The sequence below is a fragment of the Vespa velutina genome, chromosome 2, assembly GCF_912470025.1.
Source record: "Vespa velutina chromosome 2, iVesVel2.1, whole genome shotgun sequence".
In the NCBI taxonomy this organism is placed as follows: Eukaryota; Metazoa; Arthropoda; class Insecta; order Hymenoptera; family Vespidae; genus Vespa; species Vespa velutina.
In genome coordinates, this window is record NC_062189.1 from 14,631,998 (window position 1) to 14,650,046 (window position 18,049).

Genomic DNA, 18,049 nt, shown 5'->3' on the forward strand with positions numbered 1-18,049 from the left:
AATATGTTTTGCTATCTGCTTTTATGCATAAATCTGTAGATACATCATTTCAGGATAATCATAATGGTAAAATAAAAAATTGAGACATATGCATTAATATTATTACAGATTTATTAATTACTTTTACTTTTTAATAATATAACAGATATATATAAAATCGTATATCGTAACGTCATGATCATTGCAATATCAATAAGATAAACACCGATATTGTAAATTTCAGGTTCGATAACATAGTATCTTTGAAATTTAATTGTTACGTTCAATATTGAGATATTAAACAGACGTAAATCATTCGTTGAGAGGCGAAGAGAATTTCGGAGTAGGGTCGTGTAAGTAAATAAACATGTCAAATCCGAATTCAGTCGTGGTTCGACATTCAAAGAGAACGCTTGATAGCCGATACTTACTCGGGATCGATAACAAAACGAAGATCTTGAAGGAGATTCCTGGACTACTAGATCTTCCTTCGTCGTTGGATCATAGATAGGAACATATTCAGGAAGCATACCATTGAATCACGGATGATCCTTACCAGAGAGAACGTTTACATTTCGTATGGGAGATCTTGAATCGAACTACCATTTCATCTTCAAATTAGAATAGACAGTAGTTAAATTTGAGAAGAGAATAATACCGTAGACATTGATTACTACAACTATTCGTAAAATATTTAACGATAATGTTATAAGACAATATGGAATGTTATATGACAATATTTTGTTTAAATATAAAATGATAAGAAAATTTGTATAGATTGAATTAAAATAATTAATTATGAAAATTAGAATTATCATTGTAAATTGTAATAATTATTAGGAATAGCGGAGAATATTTCTTTGCGATAAAAAGGGATGTGTTCGTGCGAAGAAGAGAAAAAAAAAGAAAAGAAAAAAGAAAGAAGAAGATAAGGAGACACGAAAATGAATTTAAATGTAATAGAAAAGAGTATCGCAATGTATTTAAACATTTTTATATCTTATAAGATAAAGAATACCTGAAATGATTTTTAATTCAATGTCATGTTATCAGAACGATGATAGAAATCGCATGAACTGTGATAAAGTGATTGATCGTAAAAATTAAAATTATTATTCGTAAATTGCAATAATTATTATCAATTAGGGAATATTTCTTCGCGATAAAAAAAGGGATGAAGGTGTGAAGGAAAAAAAAAAAAAAAAAGGAAAAGAAAAGAAGAAACAAATAAAACAAAGCAACAAGGAAAAAAGGACAAAAAAAGAAAAGAAACGAAAGTTCCGCGAAAAAAATGAAAGTAAATAAAATAGAAAAGAATCTTAAGGAATTTTTCAAAATTCTTATAATTTAAAGGTGAGGAAGACCACGAAGCGTTCTAGTTCAACGTCGCGTTAGTCGTTCGTTATTCTCGTCGGGCGTTCGTCAAGCCTCGGGAAGTTGTTATCCCGGCAATTTGCGCGCCGTAGCAATTCTCGAAGAATTTACATTACAACGAGAGCGTCGTGCCGACCGAACGGCTCGGCAAACACGAACGTGAGCGTGGCTCGCGGCGTTCCTACGTCAAAACCTTGTCGTTCTCTTTTTCTCTTCTTCTTCTCTTTATTCGTCCTACTCCACGTAGTTGTTGTTGCGTTTGAAACTTCACGACTTATTACCAGTCCGGTATTATGTCGCTGCTCGCGACTTTACGCGGTCCACTTATAGTCACGGACAACTTGCTGCTAGACTCGACGGATCTTGGAAGTATTTCTGCATCGCGTACGATAAATGTATGTCTGCTCAGCGTTATGTTTTTCAAACAGCGCATACTACTCTTTCTCTTTCTTTTTCCTTCTCTCTCTCTCTCTCTCTCTCTCTCTCTTTTTCTCATTCTTTTTGTTTTTACGAGATTAAAGTGAGAGTAAAGAGAGAGAGAGAGAGAGAGAGAGAGAGAGAGAGAGAGAGAGAGAGAGAGAGAGAGAGATAATATCATCGAAGTAATTACGAAATAATTATCAGAAGAGAAAATTTGAATATATAAGAAAGATAAAAGTTTATTTTCCAAGAATGGAAATGATAAAAAAAAAAGTTAAATCAAAGAAAGACTTTTGAAGATTTAATTGTATCAAATTAATACGTCTAGTTTCTAAGAGGAAACATTATCGTCTTCTTCCAACTACTTCCGTTCGTTCTACCGAATAGTTTCGTTTTGTATATGTATATATATATATATATATACTTTTTATATGTAGTAAAAATCTCGATCGTTATGGCATACGAGAAAATTCGCGAAAAAATTCAATCTCAGTCAAATAGAGGGACTCGTAAGTCTTGCTTTTCCAAGAAAATAAGAAATGGAAGGATAAAATACACAAGAAGGGAACGTCGTTACGGCGTTCGATATGTGATCGAAACTCGTTGAAATGTACCGACAACGAAGCCAATGGAAAATTCTTTACGCATGGAACATAACAATGGAGTCGCGATTTTCTTGTGTAGAAAGTACGATATACATGTATATATATGTACGTATCTACCTACGTATATATATATATATATATATATAGAAAGAGACAGAGAGAAACGGTGAGACGTCTTTGTGTACGGCAAATGCGACTTCTACGAGCGCGAGAATAACGTACACAGCCTGTCAGCTCGAAATTGATCTATAATACTCGCCCAGCAGCCGGCGTACACGGTCCACGCGTTCGCGCGAATTCACCAAGAGAAATAGCACAAGGGTGAGGACGAGGGAATGAGAGAGAGAGAGAGAGAGAGAGAGAAAGCACGTACGTACGCTCTTAAAAGCGAGACAGCAAAATCTACGCGCGGTAAAACGTCGCGCTCGACGTACGCTTCCATTACTCGCGTTTCAGCCTTCATTCATCCGCGGTCGCGTTTTCTCTTCTTCGTGTCACGTTACTCGATTTCTCCTTATTTCTTTCTTTCTTTCTTTCTTTCTTTCTTTCTTTCTTTCTTTTTCTCTCTTTGTATCCTTTTCGATCGTTCCTTTTCGCCACGAGGCCTTTCCATCCTCGAGCTTAACGATCCTTTCACGTGCAATGTTTCGCCGTTCGAGAACGAACACTATATACGATTAGAAATTTTCTTTTATAAAACTTTCGTTAATAATAAGAGTAATAACGAAATATGTACTGTTTTAAATGATGTGTTCGTGTTAAGTTTTTCATCGAGCTTTATCCACCACTTGAAATCATTTTCTACGATCTAAATCAATAGAAATAATATAAATAAAATGTATGAGTATAACAATTAGAATAGAATGTTGAATTATAATATTCTATGTTTAAAGGAAATTAAAAATATGTTTCAATGTTTGTCGTAGAGTATGTACAATTTTCTTTTTTTTTCTTTTTTCTTTCTCTTGTTTTTTTTTTTATTGTTTTTTTCTTGTCTTTTTTTTTTCAAATCAAAAATAGAAGGAAGCAAGAAAAATTTTCTATTGTACGTTATCGTTGGCCCGTTTTAGAAACAACGTAGAAATTCGTCATAACATAGTTCGAGCATAAAATGCGCATATATACGAACCTAATCGTTGGAGGACTTATCGAGAAGAACGATTTCGTACGCGCGGATTTGCGAATCGAGCTTTGTTCAGGTTCCGTGCATTCTACGGATATGACATAGTACTCTCATTCCAAACTATGTGGAAGCATACATCGATGATTAACTAAAAAGAGAGAGAGAGAGAGAGAGAGAGAGAGAGAGAGAGAGAGGGGGGGAAAGAGAGAATGAGAAAACATATCATATATTACGTCAAGATATTATTTGAAGGATTTATTCAAAGTTATGGTGTGAATAGTTGACAAGGGTTAGCGAATTGGTACTTAATTGATAGGTAAAAGAGAAATGGGAAGATAGAGAAAGAGAAAAGGAAGGAAATAGGAAGCAGCATATCGACTGGTCCCTTTTGGAGAATCCGCTTATAATCCGATTTCCCATGGGTAAGCTGACCGTGAGCGTGTACGTTCGAAGCTGGAAAGTAAACTCGACATCGAGAAGGTGATCCGCGTGTATCGCGGTGGTAAATGTTTGCTTATTCGGGAAGTCGAACGCGTACCGTGGACACAGACATATACACACAGCCACAAACATACATACACACACAGACATACACACACACACACACATATATATATATATATATATATATATACATGTAAGCAAGTTCGCGCGTGAAAGGATATAGTAGAGGCACACGGAAGGATACTGGTGAGGGTCGAATACGCGAACACGATACATATGTAGATAGGTAGAGGAGACAGGAATTTGACGAAAGGGACAATATACATATATACATTCAACAATACATCGTATGCGGCTTGCATACGCTTGTCATATATATATATATATATATATATATATATATAGAGGAAGATATATATATATATGTATATATATATATGTATATATATATCTTCCTCTCTCTATCTCTCTTTGTTTATCCTTGTAGCTCGTTCCCTTCAGCGTCCATCGAGTTTGCATTTCCGTATGAATTTTCCTATGGCAAATGGGAATGGGATTTGGATCGGTGCCACTTTCGAGATTCGCCGGGTACAAAGGCATCCTTTCGCCTCGTTTATTTTTTTTCCTTTCTACTTTTTTCTGTTCTTTTTTTTTTTTTTCTTTTTTTTTTTTCTTTCTTTTTTTTTCAGTTTTCTAGTTTTGTCTATGTACGCGAAGAATCATTATTTCCTGTAGGTACACGTACTCGGATTCTCTTTTATGTTGCTTGACAATTTTAACGATAATCACTATCGATGATGTAAACAATGTAATATTCTCGTGAGATTACAATAGAAGACCATTGTATGACGTAGTTAACGTAAAGAGGTAATTTCACGGAAGTAATAGCTTGCTCATGTTCGTTCCCAATGCAACGTGACGTCATTGTGATCGCTAAATGCGTCGTGTTCCGAACCGAAACTCGTCGTTAGCGAAGAGGGTGAGCATGATCGGAACGATCAACGCGTAGTTCGGACCGTGACCTCGGTACGTGCACAGAAATTGTAGGATTTTAAACGAGAAAATGGTAGAACTTTGTAGGTACTCTTTTCAATTATATTAATCGACATTTTATTGTCAGTGGTAATGGTCGAGGTAGAAAGAGATATGGAGACTAAAAGAGATATTAAAATGACAATTTTTCTCTTTTAATTTGTTAAGAGATATGCGATTAAAATTACGTCTAATTACGGGCATTACTTCGTAATATTTCGATGATATTGCTTACGAGTGTTATCTATCAGTAAGCAACATTTTTATACGCCTACGACATGATAACTCTTCGTACACAAGTGTAAACACATGTTGCCTATTAATGGGATCTAAAAAAAGTTTTTATGAAATATTAACGAAGTATAGAATAATACTTTCATCAGGTATGTACTTAAAATCAAAAAATATAATCGATTGTTTGATAAATTTAAAAGGAAGAACGAAACGTCCGTCTTTATTAAAGTCGAAACTAAATTGGAAATAATCAATACGTCATAATAATTATCGATTTCAGTCGGTTGATTTTCTTTAAGAAATGCGATAAATTCTATTCGTTTCTATTTACATTTGATTTTATTCTTTTTCTTTATCTCTATCATTCTAGCGATATTCCCCGTTCTCGTCGATAAATTATACTTCGGGATAAGAAAGACGGATAACGTTTAACGAGTCGACGACGAAATAGCTCCGAGTCAGCGCGATGAATCTTGCAAAGCCTCGATCGATCTTTTTAGCAAAGACGATCGACGGGGTCCAAAGGGGATAAAAGAGAGAGAGGGAGACAGAGAGAGAGAGAGAGAGAGAGAGAAAGAAAGAGAAAGGTCTTAGATTCTTGTTTCTTCGTGAGTAATCGCTCGCCAGCAAAAACGCATTCGCATCTCTGACAATATTTTCGACGTTGGGCGATCTCCAAGATCGTAAATTCCAGAAATCCGAGCGAAATGACGACTCGTGTGCGGTCCCTTGTGTGTTTGTACGAAAGCCAACATTTTCTAGTTTCCTATCTTTTTCTCTCTCTCTCTCTCTCTCTCTCTATTTTTCTCATACACGTATAAACTAAACGTATACATAGATAAACGTGCAGAAAGACAAGAGGAAGTATGTAGAAGATGCGACAAACTAAGGACAAAAAACGGCCTATTTTCTATGCTGGACAGGTAAGAGGGTTGGTGGCGAGACGCTTAACCCCCTGAATTTAGTATAAAAGAGTCTTTCTCCTCTATCTCGTGTACCCAGCAACCTTTCTATCTCTCTCTCTCTCTCTCTCTCTCTCCCTCCCTTCTTTTCTCCCTTCCTCTCTCTCTCTCTCTCTCTCTCTTTTTATTTCTTTCTCACTTTCGTATACGTGCGTTCTCGGCGCATAGTCTTGTATACGTACATGTGTGTACATTCTCCGTTATACCAGGGAGCGGACTCGTTATATACGGTTACGAGGTTAAGGGTGAAGCAGTGACCAGCTAAATATCGTGTGGGTGTTGAATTTCAGCGACGACGACGAGATAACGGTAATCCGAGTGAGCTTGAGAGGGGTGTAGTAGGGAGGAGGACTCAGAGCCCATGAACGGGTAAAGAATTATTTTTCGTTCGTATAAATCGCATGGATATTCTTGAAATTTGTCGCGTACTAGGAACGTACTAAGCGTAGTATGTATGTGTGTATGTGTATGTGAGAGAGAGAGAGAGAGAGAGAGAGAGAGAGAGAGAGATAGAGAGATAAGAAACGACCGAATCTTTTATTTATCTCGATCGTTTCACCGATTCCACAATGTTTCCCATGTATCTCTTGTAATAGTCATAATTTAATATCAAATTTTTTTCTTGAACACAATTTCCGGCCTTCAACAACGTTGAGTTCTATAAAAGGGTAAAAAATAATGGAAGATCTTTAGATAATATATATATATATATATTTTTTTTTTTTGCAAATAATTTGCAAATAAAAAAATGCCATACGTCGTAATATATTAATCTTTATTTCGAAGATAGAACGATAAAATTTGAACTGTGCTTTTTATAGAACATTGGAAATCTGATTGGTAAGATGAAATGAGGAAAAAAAAAAAAAGGAAGAAGAGAGAGAAGGAAGATGAGCGGTAGGAGAGGGTGAAAAGTTAAGCACGGTTAGGTAAAGTCCGCACGTTCAAAAGAGGAAGAAAAAGAAGGGTTGGAAAAGCATGAGAAGAAGGAGAAGGAGAAGGAGAAGGAGAAGGAGAAGGAGGAGGATGAGGTTGAGAAGGATGAGAAGAAGAAGGAGTAGGAGGATGAGAAGGATGAGAAGGAAAGCAACGTGGCTTTAGGAAGGCGTAAAATATTCCGAAACGATCGTGCGATTATCCTCGGGCGTTATACAAGATTTTGGTCGCTCGGTCGAGAAACGTAAGGCCGTGGCCGCGATCCTTCCGCCCGTTTTATCTCCGTTCGTTCGAAGTACGGCCATACCATAAATTTCTGATCTCACCCGCTGCGAACTTTATACGTCGTTCGAAGAAATCCAAAGGCGAGGTGCCGCCCCGCGTATGTCATATTAATCGCGATTATGACTACGGTTTCTCACTTCTTATTCTAAACCAAACCCCTTTCCATTATAGTTCTCGACTTTTATTTTTTCCTCTCTCTCATCCGCGTAAAACCAACGCGTCCCTCGTAGTAACGACTTTTATTGAGAACTTGCAGCTTTTCTCAAACACGTTTTTCCTCGTTGAAGTTTCCTTGTCTTTCCAGATTACGGGAGGTAGAGGCGCAATGCGGTCGCGTACTCTTCGTAATCGAAAAGCCATGACTCCGTCTCTCTTTCTCTCTCTCTCTCTCTCTCTCTCTTTCTCTCTTTCTCTTTCTCTTTTTCTCTCTTCATCCTCGAGCTTCCGAGACCGAACGTGCTACGCGCAGTGGCTTTTTCGAGTAATGGCTTTCGCGTGTGCTTTTCTCCCTCTCGTTTTCTGTCCTTCACATTTTCTCCGTATCTCCGTCTCTCCGTTTCTGTCTGTTACTCTTTCTCTCTCTCTCTCTCTCTCTCCCTCTCTCTTTTTCTTTCTTTTACTATTTCTTTCTTCGACTCTCTTTATATTGGCGTTTTTATGGATTTGTAACGTCGCCACGAATACCTCCATATTGTTATCGAGTGAAGCCAAAGGATTAAAATTATGCTTACTCGGGATATACCAACGTTGCTTCATGTTCGCAAATCGCTTTTTATGCCAACCTTAAAGAAATTCTTTTTCTTTATGCGCGAAAAAAGAAATCATCTCACTTGAGTTCTCGCGTTTCTCGTCATACGAGTTGTACGAGCTTATGTATTATACAATATATTTATGAGAAAATCGAAGATTAAGAGAAAGAGAGAGAGAGAGAGAGAGAGAGAGAGAGAGAGAGAGAGAAAGGAGAAAAAGATAGACTCCTCGATTATTTTTTTTTTTTTTTTTTTTTTTTTTTTTACTTTCGTCTCGAAAAGAACAAATCAGAAATCACAATGGCGTTTTATGCTTCGAAGTTATTTATCTGCTAGCCTTGCAGAGAAACGCTTAAGGGCATCTTTTATTACCAACGTTCTCTCCCTTTATTCCCTCTACGTGCCCCGAGCTTTCGTCCCGATACAACCTCCTTTTTTTTTTCTTCTATCAAAGAAAAGCAACCGAGATGGTTCTACCGATGCGCGATTAACTCTTTAGCAACGTGCACATTATATTTCTAATATTTTCTTTCGTATGATCGTACGATTTATTTTTATTTCCTAAAAATAGTAATGATTTAAGTGATCGTTAAATCTTAATATTCTTTCAAATCTTTATCAAGACGCGCAAAAATTTCTTGTTACAAATGTTACAAATACAAAAAATCGAACGTCGAGTCCAATTGAACAAAGACTCGTGATGAGAATAATATTAAAGATAATTACGAGCATAATAATAATATTAATAATAATAATAATAATAATAATAATAATAATAATAATAATAATAATGAGAATAACGAATAATAAATATTAGATTTATTATGAAATTAATTTTATTTCATTGAGTGCGTTTCTTTTTATAAAGTATTGTCTATAAGATAACGAATTATATTATTTGACAAGAAATTCCTCTTATTTTTTTTCTTTGGCGTAATACCTATCTTTTCTATCCTTGTTAGTTATAGCATCGAGTATAGATGGCATCGTGATTGCCGGTGTCCCATCGGTCTTTCTCTTTTTTCTTTTTTTTTCCCCCCTTTTTTCTCTCTTTTTTGTCAGTGGAACAAAAGGCAGTTCGACGGCAACTGCGACGTCGGCGTCGGCGGAATCGAAAATGGTGACTTTCTACTTCCGATGGTGCTTTTTCAAAACGACCGACAAACCAGGTCTATTCGGGTAAAATAGAAAAATCGGACGAGCCTTGCGAGCAGGTATGCTGCGCGTTATGTATATATGATGTAACTCCGATCAATCGAAGTGTCACCATTGTGATGTGCACGGTTTCGAAGCTTTTACCTCTCAACTTCGATTTTTCAAAATGCGAACGAGACGTACCTATGTACATATATATTTGTTTAAATTTACTTCGTTCGTTGCATTTAAAATTTGTTTTCCTTTCTCTCTCTCTCTCTCTCTCTCTCTCTCTCTTTCTAACATCGTAGTAATCAACAAATTCGCGATATTAATTTTATCCTCGATAATGTTCCACAATGAAATGATAAAGCTCAATAACAAAGACATTGAGATATAACAAGAAGAAAAATAAGATATGTTGGCAAGATGATGGCAGATAAAAGTATAAAATACATATGAGCATAATAATATATCGCGATATTAAGATTTCAGGTTGAACGAAAAAGGAAAGTAAAGAATAAAGCGATTACGAGCGTCATCGCATTATATGTTACCTTTTTGAAAGAAAAAGATGGAAAAAAAGTAGAAAAGTCGTCTGCGAGATGGTTAACCGCACGAAAACATTATTTCAGTCATGTCCCGAGAAACGTGTTGTTTTGAAAGCATCCCCAGTGTCGCAGTCGAGAAACGCGTAGTTTCGTATATATGTACATGGATGTACATACGTATGTATGTACATACGTTACGTTTACGTATGTATGTACATCCATACACACGATACGTTTTTTTTTTCTTCTTCTTTCTTTTTTTTTTTTTCTTCTTTTTTTTCTATCCCAAACTCAGGCAAGCTCATACGTTCGTAGACTCTATTTGTAAGAGCGAAGCAACATCTGCTTATCTGCCAAGAAGGACGTACAAGCGGTCCCAAAGGGATGTTGAGATACGAGACCGCGTTCTCGATATGTTTTTCACGCGCGCGTTACCTCTTCTCACGCTAGGAAAATAAGTTTCTTCGAATTCGTTCTTTGCACGACGACAATTGGATGGAAGAAGAGCACGATTCCCAAACGCTCGCGACGTTTCTTTCGAATCGAGGAGAACCGAGGGAGAAGTTTACTTCGGTGATAGTTTGTGAAAAGAGATTGAGATCTGTATATGTATATATTTACTTATTTCGGCTTTGGATCGTATTTTTTCGTCTTTTAATAAACGTTAATTATTTTCTTCGCTGCTTTTTTTTTCTCTTTTTTTATATTTTTGCTTTATTTTAGCATAACTAAAGCGTTACGTACATAACAAATGTATGTGTGTGTGTGTGTGTGTGTGTATGTGTGTGTTCATATGTGTATGTGTGTTCGATAATTTTAAAAAGATTACAATTATTAGAGATGATAATAGAGTAAGGATAATAGAGGAGCGCATAGATAATAGAAATTATTCAAATTTCTTGTCACGATCTTCTTTAAGTAATTAGTATTCTATTCTACTCGTAATAATATGCATACGTACGTTCTTATTCCATGAAAGATCTTCACGGAGATATGAATTTCTCACAGTCGATCATGATTCTCCGTCAGATCGCATCTCTCATAGTGTCGCTTCGTTAAGCATCCGAGTTTGATCAAAGGCGGTACCTATAATTGCTTCATTTTCCGTGTTAGCAATCAGAGTGACACTATCCAGAAGCGTTTCGGAGATTAGTAGTCCGTATTTCTCCATATCGATCCTAGCTCTCGACACGCACGGGGACGCCTCTTACCGAATGTAGTCCCTCTCTCTCTCTCTCTCTCTCTCTCTCTCTCTCTCTCTGTTCCTTCCGACCCCTTTCGGAAGCGACCCTTCCACGTACTCTCCAGTTAATGAGTCCAATATCCTGTGCACGAACACAAGATACCACAGTATAATTTATCAGTTTCTGTTATTATTATTATTATTATTATTATTATTATTATTATTATTATTATTATTATTATTATTAATATTATTATTATTCTTATTATTATTATTATTATTATTATTATTATTATTATTATTAATATTATTATTATTATTCTTATTATTATTATTATTATTATTAACTGATTTTAATTTCTCTTTCGAGATGAAAATAAGTTGAACGATTTTCTAACATCGTTCGATTGTTAAGCTTCCTCTCTCTTTAAAGTAGGATGACTCGATGAATGGATCGAGATAAATAAAGATTACAGAAAAGAAGGAAACTCATTATTCACGTTACGACTATGCCGGAAGAGACTCTGGAGGTTCGGTTGGGAGATTAGAAACGTATCGGGGCATTTGAAGCTAGATCGAGAAACGTGATCTGCATTGTGCACCAAAATTCAATGCTCCCTCTTCGTCGTCGTCGCGTTTCATCGAAGCAATGAAGAAGTGTAGGAGGAATAGATGGAGGAGAAGAAAAAGGAAGAAAAAGATCGATCGAGCGCGATAGAGTTTGTTTCGTTTAAAGCGGACGATATCGGACTTCCTGCTTTCTAATGGCTTCAAAAACTGGGTCAAAATATATCTGCCTAGCTGCCGTCGAGTGCCAACGCCAAAGGTATAGTTGGTGTACGTATGCATGCATATGCGTATGTGGGTTGTGTATTTACGTATGTACCTACAAACGCGTCGAGCGAAAACATCAAGGACGATATTCTTTCGCCGTGATGCAGTATGAAAAATGACGCTTTCAAAGCTTTTAGCCGTGGCTAACACGCAAAACGTGCAGTCTATCTCAAACTTATCTCTCTCTCTCTCTCTCTCTCTCTCTCTCTCTCTTTCTCTCTCTCTCTCTCTCTCTCTCTCTCTTTTATCCTATCTTTCTCTTGAAATTTTTCTTTTACTCCTCATAATAAAGTTATCGAAGTTATGGGAATGTTTAAGCGAAGCTACACTTTTCGTTTATTCATTATTCTTTGATAGCTATATATATATATATATATATATATATATATATATATATATATATATATCTATATTATCGTGTTCTTTATACTAACTAAAATGTAATTGGATGACGTCATTTGATACGACATTAGTGGATCGTTCTATCAATAGGAATATGTACCATATCATAACGTACCTATGTGGCAGGTATCAAAGGAAGAAAAGACGCACGTCACTGCATTTCCTCGCATATGAATGAAAATAGATCGTACGTATATGATATGCAGCTGTTTCTCCCAGATTAGCAAAAGCAAATCAATGGACGCGTATAGGCGGATATTATCATGTATACATAGTATGATCGTATAATGCCGCTTTCATAAATGGCTGGATGTGACTCTCTCTCTCTCTCTCTCTCTCTCTCTCTCTCTTTCTGTCTGTTTCTATCTCTTTCTCTTTAGAGGCAAGACCTCTTTGTGAGGTATTTCGTTCTAAAATAATATCTCGATTTATCGATAACATCGTATTGCTACTGATTAAAATCATAAGTGAGCATGATATGTCATATGATATAGATATATATATATAACCGGAGAAATAATTTCCTTATGTCAGGATATGGTTTAATAAATCGTTGATCGTTTGTCTTTCCCTCTTTCTCCCTCTCTTTGCCTTTCTGACAACGCCGCCTAAGGCCGTAACGACGATCACTATGAAGATGAACATACTAGAGATGTCAAACGTACTATGAATCGTACCGTATTAGGACTGGCTTTCTGTAATTGCGAGGATATTGGACCAAGATGGATTTTATACATATACATATAAGATCTATGTACTACATATCTATGTACATGGGATCTACTTGTTCGTGTTTTGCTTAATGGACATGTGAACGATTTAACACTTTGATCGTTCCGATCGTTTAAGTACAATTACTTCTTAGTAATTAAATTTTTTATTAGGATCTTTCTTCAAAGGAAAATGATTTGGTCAGATACTGTATGGTTTATACCCATATAATCAGTGTTATTTCTTAAACGTAATCCAAATATTCATTTATACTAATTGTTAGTCCGTTAATCGCACAGTGATTTTTGGAACATCGTCGTGAATGGCGAACACGTGTAATGCCGACGTCACGTTCGTCGTTAATTCAGACATCCAGGTCTTTCTCGTTGTGGTGCTCATTAATACATGTGCCAATTACCTTGTGGTGTCAGCAGCAATGCAACAGATTGTTGAATGCATTATCCACGTGTATTGTCTCGCGCTCTCACTTCTCTCTCTCTCTCTCTCTCTCCCCCTTCCCCTTCCTCTCTTTATTTCCTGTAATACATCGTGATGTTAACGCGGTACAACCTCCGCAGCTGGCGTTGATTAGAAAGGCTATACGTATGTATGTTACAGTGTTGGTATTCTCTCTCTCTCTCTCTCTCTTCGTGTTATCCTAGCAGTTATCGGTCCCTGGGCAATCGTTAGACACCCCATTGATTTCAGAATGCGCTCGCTGTATTACGTCGTCGGTCATCGAGATTACGAAGGCAGGCTGGGCACGTTTATCTTCAAAAATGGATCGTCGTTAACTACGACGGCTAATCCGGTTGACCCAAATGATTACCTTCGATTACCTGCTCTCGGCTTATTAACGACCAACGTACCGAACTTATTCATGTGTTTACACGAACTTTCGAGCAACATCATGATCGTCCATTTTCCCAAAGTCTTCCTTGAAAGAGATGTAACTTGTTATATTTTTTTTTTTCTTCGAAGCACCAGCAAGATTTCCCTTGTGGGAAATTTCTAAAGGTCCGACGACACCGAATATTACGTAAGAAACGAATGTTTATAAAGTAGTTGCCAAACGACATTCATCCAAAATCACGTTGGAATGTATCGCAGGAAGTAGGATGGTTGTATTTCACGCGTAAACCAACTTTCTCTCTCTCTCTCTCTCTCTCTCTCTCTCTCTCTGTCTCTTTCTCTTTCTTTCTCTCTCTCTCTCTCTCTCTCTCACTCTATCTCATTCTCATTAACTCGTGTTAATGGGCCAAATCTCTTTATACGTAATTTGCCGAGTTCGTTTCCACCTTTATTTTACGCTTCATTATTCACGATAAATTTAATAATATCTCTCTATTAAGAGGAAACCATCGATTTTTGGATCTAAAACGAAGCTTCGTAATAACAAAGGAAAGAAGCTCGCTTTCATTCCTTTCATATCAACTTGATATTGAAATCATTATCGTGAGCTCAGCGATGCTCCGAGCTATGCGATTATATTATATTGACGATCGTTAACAATTAGCGTTCGTATCGCTTAAAAAGAAGACTAGAAGAGAAATTCATGACCGTTATAATAGATAATTGCTATACCTTGGTAGAATTTCAAGATGGAATTGAATGAGAAAAGTCGACTGGGAGCATATCGATAAGAAAAACAGAAGGAAAGTAAGCACGATGAAAAGTATAGTCATGATTAATTGTCGATGATAGTTCGATTCGAGATAGATATGTTTCTTCGATAAAAGTATCATTGAATATCTCGAGACATAGATATTATTTTATCTATCACGTTTCTTTCAATTTATTTCGTAGAAATCAAAGACGACGAAATTTCATTATTCAGCTTCAATAAATTTATAAATATCGATCGTATCTCGATAGTCGAATAGAGATCATCGATAATATAACTCTTCCTATTTGATATTTCTCTATTCTCGCCTCACTACCTCATTAGACTTGCAAAATGTCGTTTCACAGAGCGTTGTAGTCAGTCGTGCGAGCGATCGAACGTGTTCCTCGTTGATCACTGCTCGTAATTTCAACGTAAAATCAGGACCGTCGTGTTACGCGTAGAAGAAGTAACCAACGGTAGCTGACCCAACGTCACGCTCAACGTTTAATTACAATCGTAACATTGGCGCCGTGTCGTAAATAAATTTATAAGCAGTAACAACGTAACAAGCTCCAACGACCGGTTACTAGTCGTTCGACGGCGTTGTACTCCTTTGATACATAAAAGCATACTCGTTCGCCTGTCGATTCTGGCAATACTTTGTCAGAACTCATAGACAATCTACGAGAACAAACGTGTAGTTTGCCGAGAAATTTATTGTTGGATAGTATCAAAACTTCGTATTAAATTTACATGGTTATTTCACGAAGGATTATAAATTTAAAGGATCGAATGTTGAATGGGACTTAATAGGAAGATTCGTAAAATCAACGAAATCCTCGAAAGAAGAACGAAAAAAGGACCTTTCTTCTTGCTTTTTCTTTTTCAACATTATGGTGGGAGAAAAATTTACGAAGACGTATTTTGGGGAACGTCTAGGAGCTTCCCTTCATTTTGTATGCACATGTTGTACCACACAGGGACTGCAATGGTGACCCTAAAGAGAAAAGCAGAGGAAGAGGGTGATAGAAGTAGAGTAGAGAGGTACGTTCTGTGTATGGAAGTTTGAACCTGTCGTTTGGCGCTGCATTCAAATTGTATTCCTCCCCTATACGAAATAAGTTTTCGACGATAGCTCGATTTTCTTACCCCTCGGATCAAAAGGACACAGCGTACGTGAAAAAGCTGGGTATAAAATTTTCAAAAACGGTAGACAAACGTCTCGCGCGTGCGGTTTGTCATAAAACGAAAATGAAATTCGAAAGATCAGGGTAAGAAAATTTCGCGTATTTTCGACGTTATTGTTACTTTTATACAAGATAGGAAAAGAGAAAAAGATAACTAGGCAGATATATATATATATATATATATATATATATATATATATATATATATAGAGAGAGAGAGAGAGAGAGAGAGAGAGAGATAAAAAGAAGAGTTTTTTACGAACATCAAATCCAGGCGAAATTCGTAAAAAAGAACAATGCATCTGATTCGTGAGAAAGCTGTCGGGAGGTTTCATCGTCATCTCACTACGTTATCATAACTTCTTTGCCAAGCACTTTTCTAAGCTCCGATAGGAGAACGACAGTCGCTTCCTCTATGTTCTGTACCGTCATCGAGTACAGCTTTTGTCACCTTCAGAATGGGAAGGTGACGTTTCATCAATCGCTTCGAGGACAATGCTTGCTCGCTGACCGTGAGCGATCGATAAGGGGTTCCTTGCTAGTCGAAGGAAGGGAGAAATCTTGTTCGGTTAGATGCGAAAATGCTGCGACCTCACGAACAAGAAGATGGCGGAATCGATGTCAGTCGAACAAAGGAATGGACGTGCAAAAAGTCTTCTTCGATTCAATACGAGAAGGAGGATTGGGAGGTTGAGAAGAAAAGTAGAAGGACGGGGACAGATCGGTTTGGTATTGTGTGGCCTGATGCGGAGCCATTCTTGACCTCGAAACGAGCCTAAGCCAAGGCACACGTCTGTTGCCACGTGAAGAGAAAAAAAAAACGAGAGAGATGAAGAAAGAAAGAGAAAAAGAGAGAAAGAGAAAAAGAAATATAGCTGGAATATCTTGATAATCGCGAAACACTCGCAAAAACGTAAAGACTCTCGGTCGGTAGTCGGGGAATAATGGTATCCAGAAAATTGCCAAGTCTTTTCTTTTCTTTCCTTTTTCTCTCAAGTAACTTCGAGCCAAATGTTCCAGACAGCCTATCAAGAATATACGAGGAAGATGAAGAAGACTCTTTCTTCTCCTTCTTTCTCTTTACACGATTTCTATCTCCAACCGTATCTATCGAACAACGTCTTCGAATAATATTCCCTTTCTAGTTGTACTTCCAGCGCCATCCTATACCATTTGATTTATGGAGAAGGCTCTAAAAGTATCTACGCGAGAATCGACATATATGTGGTTAGAATAGTTTCTACAAGTTGATACGATTTATCTCTTGTACGATGCTAAGCATACATACTATACTCCGGAAATTTTGAATCTCGTTTAGAAAATCTTCAATCAGAGATTAAAAGTTTAAATGTTATATTGGAAAGATATTTTTAATTTCTTTGAATAATTTTTCGTATGGATTGATTGTATCAAGTTCATAAGATTATAACGTCGTTGGATATTGTCTTGCGAGAAGGATGAGAGCTATCGTCGAAAGTCTTATAGTACGGATACTCCTTTCTCTTTTCTTTCTCTTTTTCGTTTTCGTGAGAATTGTAGAAGAACGACAGGGGTTCGTATGTGTACGTTACTCATGCTTCTATAGTAAGAGAGCTCGTTGAAGCGGGAGGAGAGGCAATCGAGTCCATCGGTGGTACATTGTGTCTGAGCTGTGCACCGAAGACGATACACCTAGTACGAGCCACGTACCTTTTTCGCCGAGCATTGCATCGCGTCGTAATGGACACACTTATCGCTATCTCACGTCGATCAATTTCCGCTTGGATGCCAGTTATTGGGTGAAAGAGCTTTGCAAGGCTTTCACCGTCACGAATAAATTGATGGCCTTCGGATCGCGATGATTAATGTCGTTCGAATTCACTCTCGCCTTTGTAAATGGGAACTCAATAAACGCGCGTATTAATAAAAGTGTTACTCGCTATCCAGAGAGACGATAAAAACCGAAAGGGGATATTCTTCTTCTCTATCTTCTTCCATCTCTCAACGAATATACGCGATTTCACGGAGTCACGTTCGGGGAGAGAGATCTCGATTTAGACGTTCGATGAATTCAAAACGAAAGAGAGAAAGAGAGAGAGAGAGAGAGAGAGAGAGAGAGGGAGAGAGAGAGAGGAATAGAACTCATGTCATACATATCAACTTTATAGTTAATTTAAATTCGATTAAATCCCCCCCAAAGAATCCATTACCATTCATTTCGTTTCATTTTTTTAAGACAAATTTCATCTATTATTTTCTAGATTATCTATTGAATTTCTTCAATCATCTTGATAAGCTCTTACTTACTTACGAGTCCTT

At 37.0% G+C, this 18,049-nt stretch overlaps 1 protein-coding gene and 1 long non-coding RNA gene across 10 annotated transcripts in view; one reads left to right on the top strand and one right to left on the bottom strand.

Moving 5' to 3' along the window:
* LOC124946561 (irregular chiasm C-roughest protein) overlaps positions 1–18,049 on the top strand; it is a 235,160-nt gene that overhangs the window by 193,977 nt on the left and 23,134 nt on the right. The gene's annotated exons all lie outside the window — the stretch shown is intronic.
* The window catches only part of LOC124946564, an 81,239-nt gene that overhangs the window by 25,390 nt on the left and 37,800 nt on the right, over positions 1–18,049 (bottom strand). Inside the window, exon 2 of the long non-coding RNA XR_007100122.1 lies at positions 10,790–11,153. This is a non-coding gene — a long non-coding RNA (uncharacterized LOC124946564). The remainder of the gene's footprint in view (positions 1–10,789; positions 11,154–18,049) is intronic.